Consider the following 16,543-nt stretch of genomic DNA (forward strand, 5'->3'; position numbering starts at 1 on the left):
AATGACCGATGTCTGTATATCTTCTGCCTTTGTTATTCTAAGAGAGCAATTCAGCCTTGAGGTGAAATCTTGTTTGGCTCAAAGGCGAAAGCGCTCCTCTCCCTCAACCCCTCCCATCTGAATTAGGTTAACTAGTTACCATCTCCCGCCCTGGAGATAAAGGTCATATAACAGGAATGACCTGGGGTTTCCTGTTTGGTTGACAATATATTATAGGCTGTATGTAAATACCAATGAGGTCATGATTACTATAACCATGGGTGCCGCCCTGTGCTTTGGGCTGTTACCTGGGGAGGTTTCTAAGGTGGTTCCAGAAGCTGACTTGGCTATAACCAATAAATATTTTCCTAGAATTTAGGACTGACTCCGCATTATTAATTGGTAAAGACTCCCTTCAGACTGGGCCAAATTTTCATGTAATTTTTTGGCCCAAATTTTCCTGCCAGGGTCTCCAGTTCGGATTGGGGGGAGAGTTTTCTCAAACCCCCCCCCATCAGGTCCATGACAATGCCCCCCAGACACATATACACAACTGCTATCATTCCCCTGGAAGGGGAAACAGAGAGCCGCTACCAGCTTGGCAGGGGGCACTTTTCTATGGGTGAAACAGTGCAGGGGGTGGGCACGGAAGAAAGTGCTCCCTGGTGCCGCAGCTCTGACTCAAAGCGCCTCTCCCCGGTTAAAAAAAAAGGTGCCGTGCCATTGGCCTGGGAACGCAGCCGCCAGCCCCCAACAGTGCCCCAGCCCAGCTGGCAACTGCGTTCCCAGGCCCCCCCACATCCCAGGAGGCCCCCCAAGGCAGCCAATACAAACAATTCAAACCATGCTTTCAAACAAAAGAAGAAAAGATTAACCCCACTGAAACCACAACAATCCCCATTGATCCTTAAGCAGGTCACGAGAGGGCATCTTGGGCATCTTCTGGGCATGGAGGATTCTCATCGCCAGGCCGGAGCTGTCAGAGGGCCGAGAGAACAGGCCGGCTGGCTGGTTGTCCTGGGGCTGCTAAGACGCCTCTGCCCACGAGCCGAGGCAGGCCCTTTCGGGCGAGGAGCCCCGTCGGGCAGGGGAGCCTCCGGCAGCGCACCAAAGGAGCGCTGAAGTCCGACTGGTGGTGGGCGGCGGGGGTGGGAGAGCTTGATCTGAACAGCAGCGGCGCGGGATCCCCTCTCAGCCCGAGGCGTCCCAGAGGAAGGCATCCTGAAGCCCCCCCCCCCATCTATTCAGGCCAGTCTTCTCTCCCCTGACGGGCAGCGGCTCTGCGGGGCTTCTCGCCCCCCTACCCCGCCCCCCGATCCCTTCCACTGGAGACCCTGCCGGGGACTGAACCCGCGGCCCTCTGCAAGCCAGGAGAACCAGGCCCCCTCCGCGTTTGCACGGAGACGTCGGGGGGGGGGGGCGTTTGGTGGTCTGTGTGCCCTGGAATACCAGTTTAGGGGGGGGGACCTCGCTGCCTCTCCCCCTCCCCCCTCCCGGGCCCTCCTGGAGAAGCGCCCGAGCCAACAGAAAGGGCCGGGAGGGGGGCTGGCTCCGGGCCCCGAAGAGGAGCGCGGCGCTTTACCTGCGGCCGCCGGCGTCCGTCGGGGGAGCGGCGTCGGGCGCTGCCTGCTGCGGGTGGGGCCGGGCGGCGGAGGCGCCCGGGCCCTTTATAGCGCGGGGGGGGGGCGGGCCCCCAGCCAGGCGGCTCTTCCCGGAAAGGCGCCCCGAAAGCGAGCAGCCTCGACGGCGGCGGCGGCGCCTCCCTATAAAGGCTGCGGCGGTGGCGGCGCCCGAGGCAGTGCGGGCTGAGCGGGGCTGGCTGCGCGCTGCGAGAGCGGGAGAGCGGGAGAGGCGCCCCCGACGGCTCCTGGAGGTAAAGGGCTGCGGGGAGACCCCGAGGGAGGGAGAGAGGGGGCGAAGGGGCGGGCAGGCTGTGGCCAGCAGCCCGGTCCTCTTCCTTCCGAGCCGGCTCAAGCCCAGCAAGGGCGCGGTTGCCAAGACCGACGGTGTCCCCCGGTCGGTCGTCTGCCGGCGAGAGAGCGGCTCCCCCAGGGCTGCCGCCCCTCCCGTCCCCTCCCGCCCCGTCGGTCTTGCTGCGTTGGGAGCCTCCTGGCGGTCCAACGAGGCGGCGGGGAGAGGCGTCTCGGCGCCCCTGTGGACCGGCGCAGCAGGCCGGAGGCGGCGGGATCGGGCGCGGCGAGGGAAGCCCCGCCAGCCCTTTCCCCCGCAGCCTTTGCCGCTTCGGCGGGACGCCGCTGCGGGCCCGGTATCCAGGAGGGGACCGTTGCAAGGTGCACGAATTGTGGCCTCGTAGAAAAGAAACGAGCGGCACCCGCAGGCTGTGAAGAGGGACTGATGGCAGCCGTGGGAAAGGGCCCTCGCCGCCTTCTCTTCGGAAAAGCTTCCGCTGATTCAAAAGGCTACTTACCTAGGATCCAGACATGGAAAAGAAAAAGTTAAATTTACTGGGAAATTGTACAGTCCTCACTGTGTTTTGTACTTGACTTCTTGCACAATATAGGTTAGGCTTCTAGGGAGGGGCAGAGCGCAGCCAGGGGGAGCTGAGCTTGGTGGGGGGGGGGGGGCTGTGGCTCAGAGGCTGAGCATCTGCTTGGCTTGCAGAAGGGCCCTGAGTCCAGTCCCTGGCGGCACCTTCCGTTAAAGGGACCAGGCAGGAGGTGATGGGGAGAGCCGCTGCTGGTCAGGCCAGAGAAATGGAGCCAGGGCCTGATGCGGTAGAAGGCGGCTTCATCCGGTGAAGGGATGGTATCGCTTTACTTTGCTCAGGTTAGACCTCACCTGGAGTACTGTGTTCAGTTTTGGGCACCGCAATTTAAGAAAGATGTAGACAAGCTGGAACATCAAGTTCTCCTGCCAGTTCATGCTCGAGACAAAGTATCTAGATGTCTGATCCATTCTTGCCCCCAAGGAGAAGGCCTCTGGTTCTGGATGAGGCTGGATGTACCTTGACTATTCATGCCAATTAGGAACGGACAGCCAGAAAGACTGTCGATCAATCGCCTGCCTGAGCCCAGTTTGCAAACAGAACACCGGCAGGTATTTCAGCATCCCTGTTTGTCTTCTGCATCAGCTCACAGGTTACAAAGCCCCCGTGTCCATCATAGATCCCATTGGCAGATGTCCGTGGGGAGTTCCCTGCTGGAAATTTAATTCATTAATGGGTCTGATTCAGTTTGGGACTCTGACCCATTGGGGGCAGGGGGCGGGGTGCAAGACTTCCTCCCTTCCTGTTTTTCCTGACCTGAAATAGCCAGGGGAGCAAATATTGGGGACGTTACATATAGCCAATCATTACATATAAGTTCTCCCTGTGGGGCAAATTCCAGGTCTGTTTCAAGTAGGAAAAATGGCACGGGGTGGAAGGCTTCAGCTCCTACTCTCCACGTGCCGTTGTCCTGATACAATTTGGGCCTAAGGTTCAAGCACAGAACTCCCAGTTATGCCAATTTGACAGGACCCCTGGCTGACATGTCAGAATTTTGTCACATAAGAACATAAGAAAGGCCCTGCTGGATCAGACCAAGGCCCATAAAATCCAGCAGTCTGTTCACACAGTGGCCAACCAGGGGCCTCTAGGAAGCCACTAACAAGACGACTGCAGCAGCACCATCCTGCCTGTGTTCCACCGCACCCAAAATAATAGGCATGCTCCTCTGATACTAGAGAGAATAGGTATGCAGCACGACTAGTATCCATTCTAACAGCCATGAATACCCTCTCCTCCATGAATATGTCCACTCCCCTCTTAAAGCCCTCCAAGCTGGCAGCCATCACCACATCCTGGGGCAGGGAGTTCCACAATTTATGCGTTGTGTGAAAAAATACTTCCTTTTATCTGTTTTGAATCTCTCGCCCTCCAGCTTTAGCAGTTGACCCCGTGTTCTAGTATTATGGGAGAGGGAGAAAACGTTCTCCCTGTCCACTCTCTCCAAACTATGCATAATTTTATAGACCTCTATCATGTCTCCCCTTAGCCGCCTTCTTTCCAAGCTAAATAGCCCTAAGCGTCCTAACTGCTCCCCATAGGACAGTTCTCTAGGCCCCTAATCATTTTGGTTGCTCTTTTCTGCACATGAATTGGCCCATCATCTACATAGTGAATTAATTTTCATCTTGGTTTTGTTCATCTGCTCCCAATAATCCTACCAGCAGCCAGCATGGGTTCCCACTGCTCCCACTGCCCCGATGAAGTTGGTGCTTTCTTTGTCCCGCCCTCCTGTCTAGAGAGCCAGCGTGGTGTAGTGGTTAAGAGTGGTTTGGAGCAGTAGAGTCTGATCTGAAGAACCGTGTTTGATTCCCCACTCGTCCACATGAGCGGCGGGGACTAATCTGGTGAACTGGGTTTGTTTCCCCCACTCCTGCACTCCTGCACACGAAGTTACAGCTGTTAGAGCTCTCTCATCCCCACCTACCTCACAGGATGTCTGTTGTGGGGCTGTGAAGGGAAGGTGATTGTAAGCCGGTTTAAGTCTCCCTTAAGTGGTAGAGAAAGTCAGCATAGAAAAACCAACTCTTCTTCTTCTTCTAGGCCATGCATAGGGAGCTCTGGGTCTGGCAGTTCTTAAGGGAGCCTGTCACACAGGGAAGCACAGATCTCTGTATTTCCCAGACTACAAGCCCTGTGCACAAACACACACTCTTTTAACGAGAACGACATGGGCTGAGTCAGAAACTTGCCATTTAGAATTTTGTTTATTCACTTTATTTATAGTCCTCCTTTCTTACTTAGACAATCCTGTTTGTTTTCAGGGCTGGAGATGAACAGAGGTGGTTGCCACTGCCTGCCTCTGCTCCCTAGATTTCCTTGGTGGTCTCCCATCCAAACACTAACCAGAGCTGCCCCTGCTTAGCTTCTGAGATCTGATGAGGTCAGGCTAGAGAAGGAAGCAGGAAAAGGGGAGAGACTGTAGATTGGAAGCCGAGTGGTTAAGTATCCAACATATTAGACTTGTACTCTTTTCACCTATTAGAATAACTCTGAGGTCAGTTTCTTAGGGCATTTACATAACAGCTGAAATCTCTTCCAGGCAAAGAAGGACTGCCGAGCCATGGCCAAAATGGAAACCCTGGCTTTGCAGCGCCAGATCCGGCTAGGGATGCTGTACGATTGCTGCAAAGATGCCCTCCTCCCAGGTAATTCCCAGACAAAGAAATGCTTTGTCGAAGGCTTTCACGGTCAGAGTTCATTGGTTCTTGTAGGTTATCCGGGCTGTGTAACCGTGGTCTTGGAATTTTCTTTCCTGACGTTTCGCCAGCAACTGTGGCAGGCATCTTCAGAGTAGTAACACTGAAGGACACTGTCCTTCAGTGTTACTACTCTGAAGATGCCTGCCACAGTTGCTGGCGAAACGTCAGGAAAGAAAATTCCAAGACCACGGTTACACAGCCCGGATAACCTACAAGAACCAAAGAAATGCTTTGTTTCTGACTCAGGTCTGTATTAAATCACAGGAATGTTTGATGCAAACTGGATTGAAAACACACAGATGGTAAACTTTCAGTAGAAGTGTGTAACTGTGTATCTGACTGGCATGGGATATCAAAGGTCAATTCAAAACAGGTGAAGAGAGAGATCTTTAACTGCAGGGCCTAATCTGCTGCACCTCTGGCACTCAGTGTGTGTTGCACACCAGGCAAATTAAGATCTGGTCACCACGAGTGCCATCCAGGCATGGTGCCAGCTCTTCCAAATCATCCCAGTCAGAGGAGCCCCCCTGCCTTCCTGGCGGCTTACAATAAGCTCCATAAAGCTCCAAGCACAGAGGTTGTTCCTTCGCCCGAGCAGCTGGTTTCCTGGCCTCACCCCGATCCTGCACCTTTTGTGAATCTTCTCTAGACTCGAAGCCAGCCTGATTCAGTTTTACTCTTCTCTGGTCCCAGAACATGGCTGGAGCCAGCCCTACTCTGAGGCCGGACCATTAGTCCGATTCTCTGCATTTCCCAAGGATACTGTGGTTACAGCCCTCATGGAGAGTGGGCCACCCATGGGGACCGCCAGGCACAGGAGCTGGAGGGAGGCCTTACAGATAGGGTTGCCAGCTCCAGGTTGGGAAATACCTGGAGATTTTGGGGATGGAGCCTGAGGAGGGCAGGGTTTGGAGAGGAGAGGGGCTTCAATGCCATAGATTCCAATTGCCAAAGCAGCCATTTTCTCCAGGGGAACTGATCCCTGTCACCTGGAGATCAGTTGTAATAGTGGGAGGTCTCCAGCCACCACTTGGAGGTTGGCAACACTGATTACAGAGGGGATCTTAAGGGATGCTGTTGCCTAGGTGTCAGCCCATTTGGGTTGGGGAGCTTTGCCTGGGCTTGGCCAGAAAAGCCGAGGGATTTCACAGTGTGACGGACAGGAGGCTGTCCTGCCCCTGAAAGGGAAAACAACCACTCAGCAGCTGCTTCATCCCTGATTCTATGGGCGTGCCGCTCCAGCAACCCATCACCTCTCAGAGGTGTGTGTGTGTAACGTTGATGGGAAGCACGGCCGGGGGAGTCTCCGTTCAGGTCTGCCTTAGGAAGAGAGCAGCCATCGCTTTGGATGTGCCTCAGGGAGAGAGCCGGCAGTGCGAAGGGCAGCTCTGCCTAGCAATGTGGCAGAGTGTTTATAGTTCCAAACAAACCTCTTTTTCCCAAGTCATAAGAGGCTGTGTGGGTCTCCTTGCTGTGTCACATAATCCCACCAGCGATAATTGTATCGAGCCCTTTTTTCTTCCGCTCTTGCCTCTATATGAATACAGCAAGCTTTAATAACGACCATATTGTATTTGTTATTTGCCAGGTGCTACTTTATGGAATGAGACTACCCTGAGAAAGAACATTCACCTTAAGCCAAACCCCAGCACTGAAAGTTCGATTATTGAATCAGACACGCTTGAAGACAAAATGTCTGCTTTGAAGGTTCCCGAGGGGCTGAAGGCCAGCCTGCTGTGTGGCTTGCTGGAACCCAGAGGATCCGCACAATATCTGCAAGACAGCAAGAGCTCCTGCCGCCAGGCTCACGTGGCTTTCCTATACTCCGTCACCACAAAGCACAAGCAGATTGACGTGACAAAACTATCTCATCCCAACGACTGTAACATCCAGACAGCCACTCACGTGGTGACGGAAGTGCTCTATGGGGCTCAGGCGGTCTTTGTGATTGATCAAGAGGTTTCTCCTTCTGAGGATCCACAAGAAATACAGAAGATCCTCCAAGCTAAGGCTAAAAGGATGCTTTCAGATTCCAGAGAAGGAATTGCCACAGAAGAGACAGAGGGTGAGAAAATTAACTGCAAGATTTACAGTGATGTTCCGCTAGAGGATCATCCCATGAATTTTCAAGAAGCTGTGGACATTTTCACCACCCTCCGTGAGCGCCTGGTTGAGAAGGCTGTGCCTTTGAGGATCTGGTTATATCCTCTGAATAAGCTGGGCTTCAAAAGTGCATGCCATTTCCATGAAATCAATTCAGAAATCATTTCTGACATCCAGAACATCCTGCAGCAGTTGACGGAAATAGACAAGCAACATAATGACTTGGCAAGAAATCCAGCAGCCACAACTTTCCCCGAAATCATGAGGAAACTCCAGCAGTTCCAAGGCCTGTGCCAACAGTACAGGCAGAATCTTCAGAAACGGCTGTCGAGAACAATCCCTTTAATCCGCAGGGGTGAGGAGGAGGAAGAGGCCCTCGCGGACATGTTAGCCAACAAGCAACAAGCACTCTTCAGCGGGCAGCAACTCAGCGCCTTTCTAGACAGAAGAGAGCAGGAGATGGTGTTTGTAAATTCCTACCTGGATGTCCTAAAAGATGTGGACATTGTACCCACCAAGAAGGAATTAGACAGACTCCTCCTCAATCCCATGCTGAAGCGGGTCATTGCATTCGTGTTCACTTCTCTACAAGATGGTGACTCGTATTTATCTGACCTGGAAAATTCTCTAGCGGTTAAGAAAGGCTCTCATCCCGTATCAACAACTTCTGCCAGTGAGAAGTTGTGGTTTGAGGACAGAGAGATAAGCAAAAAAGCTCGTGCCTCTGCCAAGGCCTTCTTAGCGTTGGCCAACATGTGCTCAAATGACACTAAACTGATTGTCTGTGCTCTTCCAGATCAGGACCATCCTGGCGTTTCCATCTATCTGTATGAAGATGGGGAGCTGGTCAGCACCAACCTGGAACCCCCCTCCAAGCCTTTGCCTCCCTCGATCGGTGAGGTCCGTCAGGATTCCATGCAGCTTACGTTTAATGCTGCACCTTATGGAAAGGCTGAAATATCGGGCTATCGGGTGGAATATAGGCCTGTAGGGCAGGAGGGCTGGGTGCCTGAGGATGTGAAGGATAAACTGGAGACCTTCACGGTAATGGGGCTTCACCCCGGTGTTGGGTATCAGTTCCGATATGCAGCTGTGGGCAGGCTAGGGGTCAGTGAGAGCAGCGACCCCAGTGACATTGTGAAGTGCCAGGTGAGCCCCCTCCCCTTTCAGGGACCCAGTGTTGCTGGATCTGACCATAACATGCAGGAGGGTGAGTTGGAGTTCAAAGAGGAGCCAACAGATACGGACAACGGAAGGGATGGAAACCCATTTGAAGAAGCAACGAGAATGGAGCAACGCGATAGAAGTGGCAGAGTGGCGCCTGTTTGTGGTGCAGATGTTGCAGAATCACCTAAGAAGCCTGTGATGCCATCATCTCGTGATAAAGACAATGAAAGAGTCAAATGTAAAATGATCAAAGAAAGCTCCCTGATTGTTGAGGATGGGCCAGTTTATCAGCTTCCATTAAAATTGTCTGCCTCTTCTTGTGACAGTTTCCGAAAATATAGGCTGGGGTATGAAGACCCTCATAAACCCCACAAAGTGATCATGGTGATGGGAGCTACGGGATCAGGGAAGACGACCCTGATCAATGGGATGATCAACTACATCTTGGGTGTGGAGTGGAAGGATCGTTTCCGATTCAAGCTTATCCATGAACAGACCAACCGAAGCCAGACTGAGAGTCAGACGTCTGACGTGACAGCCTATGAGATCCATTTCCAGAAAGGCTTCCAGATCCCGTATTCCCTGACAATAATTGACACCCCGGGATTTGGGGACACCAGAGGAATAGAACACGATAGACAGATAATCGAAAAGGTCTGGGAATTTTTCTGTACTCCAGGCGGCATTGACCATATCGATGGGGTCTGCTTTGTGGTTCAGTCCTCTTTAGCCCGTTTGACACTAGCCCAGAAATATGTTTTTGACTCGGTACTCTCCATTTTTGGGAGGGACATCAAATCCAATGTACTGATCCTGGTCACCTTTGCAGATGGACAGGTCCCCCCAGTTCTTGAGGCCATCTTGGAATCTGAGGTGCCGTGTGCTAAAGACGACGATAACAACCCTGTTCACTTTAAGTTCAATAATTCGGCTCTGTTCGTCAGCGGTTCTGCAGCTGGAGAGAACACGCTCAACTTCGACAGTGTGTTCTGGAAAATGGGAACCAGCAGCATGAAGACATTTTTCCAGTCTTTGCATGGTTTAGAACCCCTAAGTTTAACACTGACAAAAGAGGTGCTCCTGGAAAGAAAGAGGCTGGAAACAGCTTTGGAGGGCCTGCAGCCACAAATCAAGGCCGGCCTGACCACGCTGGACTCGCTGAGAAAAACAAAGCAGAGTTTGGAGCAGCATAAAGATGAGATGGATGCCAACAAGGACTTTGAGGTTGAGATTGAGAGGACTGTACCAAAAAAATTTGAAGTAACCGAGGGGTTCCTAACTAATTGCCAGAAATGCCATTTTACATGCCACTACCCATGTATGATTGCTAGCAATCAAGACAAACAGAGGTGCGCTCCTATGAATTCCTTGGAATGCTGCACTGTTTGCCCTGGTAAATGCAGGTGGAATGTACACGTCAACCAAAAATACAGGTGGGAGTACGAGACTGAAAAGGTGAAGCAAACGTATGCCCAACTCAAGGAGAGATATGAAAAGGCCTGTGGGGAAGTGATGACAACAGAGAAGGTCTTTGAACAGCTCCACGAGGAATATGAGGCGATGCAAGATGAAGTGTTGAGTCTGATCGAACAAAACTCTCGCTTCATCCACCGCTTGCAGGAAATTGCCTTAAAGCCCAACCCCATGGCAACCCCCGAGCACGTCGACTTACTGATCCAAGCAGAGCTACAGGAAGCAAAGCCTGGCTTCCAAGATCGTGTACGTGCACTGCAGGGGGTGAGAGAAATGGCCGTGATCCTGCACAAGATTGCCAGGAAAGAGCCTCTGCTGCCTGAAGAAGAGATAGTGGCCGAAAGGCGTAAAGCAAAGGCATCCAAACCTCGGAGCTTGTGGAATGCCTTCACAAGCTGGCTCTCTAATGTTGCATCATAAAAGAAGAACACTAATTTTTGTTTGGCCTGTTTCCCAGTGTGCATGGCTGATTTTCACTGTTAGAGGAGGAGTGCAGCTCATAGAATCGTAGAATCATAAAATAGTAGAGCCGGAAGGGACCACCAGGGTCATCTTGTCCAACCTCCTGCACAATGCAGGAAATTCACAACTACCTCCCCCCCACCCACACCCCTAGTGACCCATCCTCCATGCCCAGAAGATGGCCAAGGTGTCCTCCCTCTCATGATCTACCTAAGGTCACAGAATCAGCATTTCTGACAGATGCCCATCTAGCTTGCAGGAAGCCCCTTTGCATTGCTTTTCAGTAAACTCTAGCCAATAGATATGTCTCAGTGCTCTCTTCTCCTTCCTCTCCCCACATTCAGGTTGCAATCCTACAGTTCTTTTCTTGGGAGGCGGCTAGGGTTGCCAGGTCCTTCTTTACCACCGGCAGGAGGTTTTTTTGGGTGGAGCCTGAGGAGGGCAGGGTTTGGTGAGGGGAGGGACTTCAATGCCAGAGTCCAGTTGGCAAAGAGGCCATTTTCTATATGTAAATAAGCAACATTTTCTCCTTAAGAGGTTTGTACTACTTTTCTTAGATTAACTGAAACATTGCTACTTTTTCATAGTGTGAGAGGCAGAGAGTGAACACAGAGTTATGCTTAGAGTGGCTTCTGACCGAAACGTCTTCTGAGTGCTGAGTGAATACGGCTGAGTGACAGTTGGCAGGTCGGTTAGAAGCAACTGCCGCCTGAAGGGAGGGGCCGACTCCACAGGAGCACAGAGCCCCCTGCCAATCAAACTAGGCTCCAGCGCTAAATCCAGCATTCCCCTTCTCAATGGGCCTAATTTGATTTAAGTAAGTTTAACCTCATACGTAGTTTCTAAAAACTATCTCTTGGTAGAGGCTTTGTCAAAATGTCTGTCATCTCCAAACCCCTTCTGTTTCAGATCTCTATATACCCCTTCTGCATTTTACAAACCAGCAAATCTTTCACTATATTTTTGTGCATACCCTTTTGCCACCTGTAGCCTTTTTACCTTTTGGCAATTAAGAGTCCAAGCATTGTCTTTATTCAGCGCTTCAGTTTCTTCCTTTGCCTCTTCTGCGGGAAGTTTGTTGATTTCTTTCCAAGTGGAAGGTTCACCATTAGACACTGATCTTGCAACGTATGACAGTCGCTCTGCTGGCACTCCTTTGTTAATTCTGGATGAGCATCTTATAAAAGGTTCTGCTTATTCATCCACATCTTTACTCTCATTTCTTTCTTCTGACTCTGTTTCCCCTTCTGCTTGCAGATTTTCTGTACTTGGTGTAATAATCTCGATTCTTTCCACTTCTGAAGTTGTTTGCATTTCATCTTCTTCAGTTACCCGTAGATCATATTCTTTTTCATCAGTCTGTTCTTCTTTAAGGTGTTTCTGATTAGGGACATACTCAGAAGATTGCTCCCCTTCTTTAAAATATACAACACTTCTCACTCTCTGCAAAAAGTATCAAAGGTAAGGTGCTAATCATGTAATGTCTCTGTCTTATTGTATCAATATTCAATCACAATAAAACAGTTGGAAGTTGAAGGTTCAAAGCAGTTTGTTTTATTGGCCAATATGCAAAAAGCTGGTGAAAATTGCCTAAAGCGCAGAGCAATTTCCACACACATCAAAGGATTGCAAGCATGGATATAGACTTTGATGATGGGTGGTTACAGAGGCGTAATACACACGTAAGACTGAACTGTCCAATAAACCTTTTGGACCTATAAGCAATTATTTGCATATCCAATAGAAAATGCTCTTCAAGGCGTTCCCTAATGGTTAATGAGGAGACACAAGTTTACTTTCCAGGATGACACTTCTTGTCTTAAATCAAAGCTCCAGGCTTAATTAAGAAACCTGACTGTACCATCCAAACACACATCAGAAATGATCTCACCTGCAGCTGCCTTGCAAACTGTGTATTGGGTCAATTTGACCCAGGCCTCCCAGTAGCAAATGTCTGTTGACCAAAGAATACAGGTTACCCATAATGCAAAGTGATTCTAGACTTGTACATAAGAATATATATATGTGTGTGTGTGTTATGCTATGTGAATATGCATATATATGAAAGATATGTTTTCCCCATAAACTAAGTTAATTAGGCACTACAATCATTGTCCTGTGTCAAGATAATGTGCTAATGAGGGTGCGGTATGTTAATATGGAACCATTGTATCCTGAAGTGATCTGTTAATGTGTGAATCCAAAGCTAGCTTCTCCAGCCAAGTACCTTTGATACTTTTTGCAGGACAATGATTCAGCTCAAACCCAACCCCTTTCTGACTATATATTACTCTTCCTACACCCTTGACACTGAGAGACACTGTCCTTCAGTGTTACTCCTCTGAAGATGCCTGCCACAGCTGCTGGTGAAACGTCAGGAAAGAAAATACCAAGACCACGGTCACACAGCCCGGATAACCTACAAGAACCAATGAACAAGAACCGTGAAAGCCTTCGACAATAAGCAAATTTATTATTTGACTGTGAACAGTTCTATTTGCAGCCTTGAAACCTTGCTTTGAGCGTTTTAATGAGAACTATCAAGACGTACCCTAGTTCGTCTGGTAATATTAATTTGAATTAATGAGCTTTGGGATTTAATTATTTCATTGAGAGGACACCACTTCTTCAAAGCCAGAGAGATGTATTTCTTGCTCTGGAGGGTCACCTTCTCTATGAAAAGGGCCATGTGAGGGTCTGGTCAGGCCTTTTGCTGGTCCTTGCCAGTCAAAAAGAGACCTGATGTTTGGTGGGCACCCCCTTGCGGGCAGGGCTTCAAACTTTGTATCTCATTCTGCCTGTCAGCTTTGCCATGATTAGGGTTGCCAACCTCCAGGTACTTGCTGGCGCTCTCCTGCTATTACAGCTGATCTCCAGCCGATAGAGATCAGTTCCTCTGGAGAAAATGGCCGCTTTAGCCATTGGACTCTATGGCATTGAAGTCCCTCCCCTCCCCAAACCCCACCCTCCTCAGGCTCCACCGGTGGTGAAGTGGGACCTGGCAACCCTAGCCATGATCCTGGGCCTGAGGTAGGGTTGCCAGGTTTCTCTGCTCCACCAGCAGGAGGTTTTTGAGGTGGGGCTGGGGCAGGGCTGGCATTTGGGGGGGGGGTTGCTTTCTAAAGCATCCTGTTGCAATGTGTCGCTTCTGGGGGTAAACCCCAAAATGACGTAATTGCAGTGCGCACGGCTACCTGCGCGTGCGATCGCCACTCCAAGGAACCGGGTGAATTGGTGGGCAGTTGCCTGCCAGAACCAGCACCCTGGCAACCCTAGCCTGAGGTCAAGAATGAGCAGCCTATAGGAGGCCTCAAGGAGACCTCCCTCCCTCCAAGGCCTTTGTGTAAGTTGTAGCGGTACAGTTCCCACACCCCTCCCTGTGATTGGGCTGGGGGGAAACGGACGGGAAAGCAGAAGCCAATCACTGATGATGAGGCGGAGCCTAGACAGATCATATAAAGCCCTGCAAGGGAGGCCCCAGTGCTCACTTTCTGCAGCTGAGTAGGAGTGAGGCTGGTTTGGGAAGGAGCTGATCCCTTCTGCTGTGGTTGGGGGTTGGGGAGGCTGGCCTCCTGGGATCAGGAACAGAGAAAGAAATAGGAACGGAAATAAGGCAGATGAATAGGGTTGCCAACCTCCAGGTACTACCTGGAGATCTCCCGCTATTACAACTGATCTTCAGCCAAGAGAGATCAGTTCGCCTGGAGAAAATAGCTGCTTGGGCAATTGGACTCCATGGCTCTGAAGTCCCTCTCCTCCCCAAACCCCGCCCACCTCAGGCTCCACCCCCAAAATCTCCAGGTATTTCCCAACCCGGAGCTGGCAACCCATACATCATGTCATGTCATGACAGAAAAAGGAGTTGCCTGGGGTGGGGGCAGGAAGGATGCCCCTAGACCGTCTCCAGTAAAGCGCTAGGACCAGAGTGGTAGCAGCCAGTTAAGGTCCTCACCTGCTCCAGGCCTGGAGGGAATGGAATAAGGCCTGGAGGGGGCAGGAGGAAAGTAAGAGGGGTGTGGGGAGGGAGGGATCCCTGGGAGGGACGTCCCATCTGCGATAAACCCTGCACCGTCCCATCCCTTTCTGCCACAAGCTTAAATTCTAATTTGCCTTAATCTTAGAAACTGTAATCATTACGTATTTAGCAAAGTTTAAGAAATGGTAGATCTGATTTTTATTGCATATGCTTTGACTGGACTTGTAAGGGCAATTTACACTTGTTTCTATTTATTGATTTCTTGCCTAATATTAAGAGTTATGCTATTAAGAGTTTATTTTATTTTTATTTTCTTCATTATTAGATTTGTTAATATTTATTATTAGATTTTAGATAAAAACATTAAAAAATCAATAAAATCACAGTAGTTCTCAGTTCTGCTGGTGACTGACAGATATTTTATTGAGCTGCAAGAGTTTTCTTAGAAGAGCTAATGGGCGCAATTACTGCTGAGTTTAGCTTAATGAGGCTTTAACTGACCAAGAGCTGGATTCAGTGTAGCTCTCCAGACTGGGTGTGAATAAAATAATTTGTTATGTATACAGGTGAACAATTTTATATGTGTGTAGGGATTGTACATATAACACATGAACACGCACGCACGTACAGGTTGTAATCCAATCCTTCGCCCCAACTGTTTAGCTATGTTCAAATTAATTTAGAAATCATAGGAGAGATTTAACATTAATTCAGGCCAGAATTAGTGGATACATCTTGCAGATGTAGTTGGAAAATGCAATTAGAATAGACATAAACATTACCAGGATTAATCGTAGGCAAAACTCTCAAATAAGCAGGCAGTTGTAGAATTAAAAGGTTTTTATTACAGAATAAACAAAATAATAAAATGAGAGATACCTCAGTCAAGGAGCATATAAACACAAAGCATACAAGAGATAACTAAGGGCGAAAACGCACAGTCGCTTTAGCCTCCTTTATTCCCTGTTTCAGCCAGGATTCAGCCAGGATCAAACGCACGTTCGGCAAAACGCATGCGTTTGATCCTGGCTGAATCCTGGCTGAAACGGAATAAAGGAGCCTAAAGCGACCATGCATTTTACGGCCTGTGAAGCATCAAGGTACACAGAAGCCAACGACCCAATCCTGCCTGTGCCTACTCAGAAGCACACTCCACTGATTTCCGTGGGGTTTACTCCCAAATAAATCTGCTCAGTGTAGTGGCCCCAGGGAGGTAACCAACTCTTTGCTTAATGCAACACAGTAATTGGTTGAAAAGCAACCTAATTTCGGTTTGCATCTGATTTACGATTTTAATTTCTCTTTTGTCGTGATAGGCACGTTGCCTTTGCATTATCTGTTCTCCTGTTTCTATTTCCTTTCTTCCTTCAGAATGCCCTGACACTAGGGTTGCCAACTGCCAGGTAGCGGCAGTTTGTATCTTTGTATCTTTGTTGAATACATCATTAGATCTGGCATGCTATTTGTGAATGTATGGCATATGTTACTGTACCTTTAAATCTTGATGTAATGTGAGCATTGGTTCCTCATGTGACTAGAATGCTTAAAACAGTTGTTACACCATGGCTACTTTGCCAACGCGCAAGCAAGTTAATAACAGCTAGCGTGTATGTATGACTTTTTGGTATTCTGCTTATCTTTTTCATTTATGCCTCTCTGCTATATGTATGATTGTATATTTCATTATTTAGTGGCCCCGGAGGAAGGCTATCAAAGCCGAAACAGAAAGGTTACCGGGCTTCTGTTGAAGTGAACCTCTTGAAGCAAGGGAAGCATGTTGCACCCTTGAAAGGACTGCCTTTTTGACTCATTTACTTTCATTTGACCAGACGTCTGAATGTTACATAATGTGCACTTCAAGTCATGACTAAAATGTCTACTTGTGCTTCTATGTTGTTTAACTAAGTGGATATGATAAATTAATACCACTAGTTCTTTGTTATTATTGTTTGGCTCTCTGTTGCTGTTTTGTTTGCTAACTGCCAGGTAGCGGCAGGAGATCTCCTGCTAATTCAACTGATCTCCAGCCGATAGAGATCGGACCACCTGGAGAAAAATGGCCATTAGACTGTATGGCATTAAAGTCCTTCCCCTCCCCAAACCCTGCCCTCTTCAGGCTCCGCCCCCAAAATCTCCCGCTGGTTGCGAAGAGGGACCTGGCAACCCTACCTGACA

The sequence above is a fragment of the Euleptes europaea genome, chromosome 11, assembly GCF_029931775.1.
Source record: "Euleptes europaea isolate rEulEur1 chromosome 11, rEulEur1.hap1, whole genome shotgun sequence".
In the NCBI taxonomy this organism is placed as follows: domain Eukaryota; kingdom Metazoa; phylum Chordata; class Lepidosauria; order Squamata; family Sphaerodactylidae; genus Euleptes; species Euleptes europaea.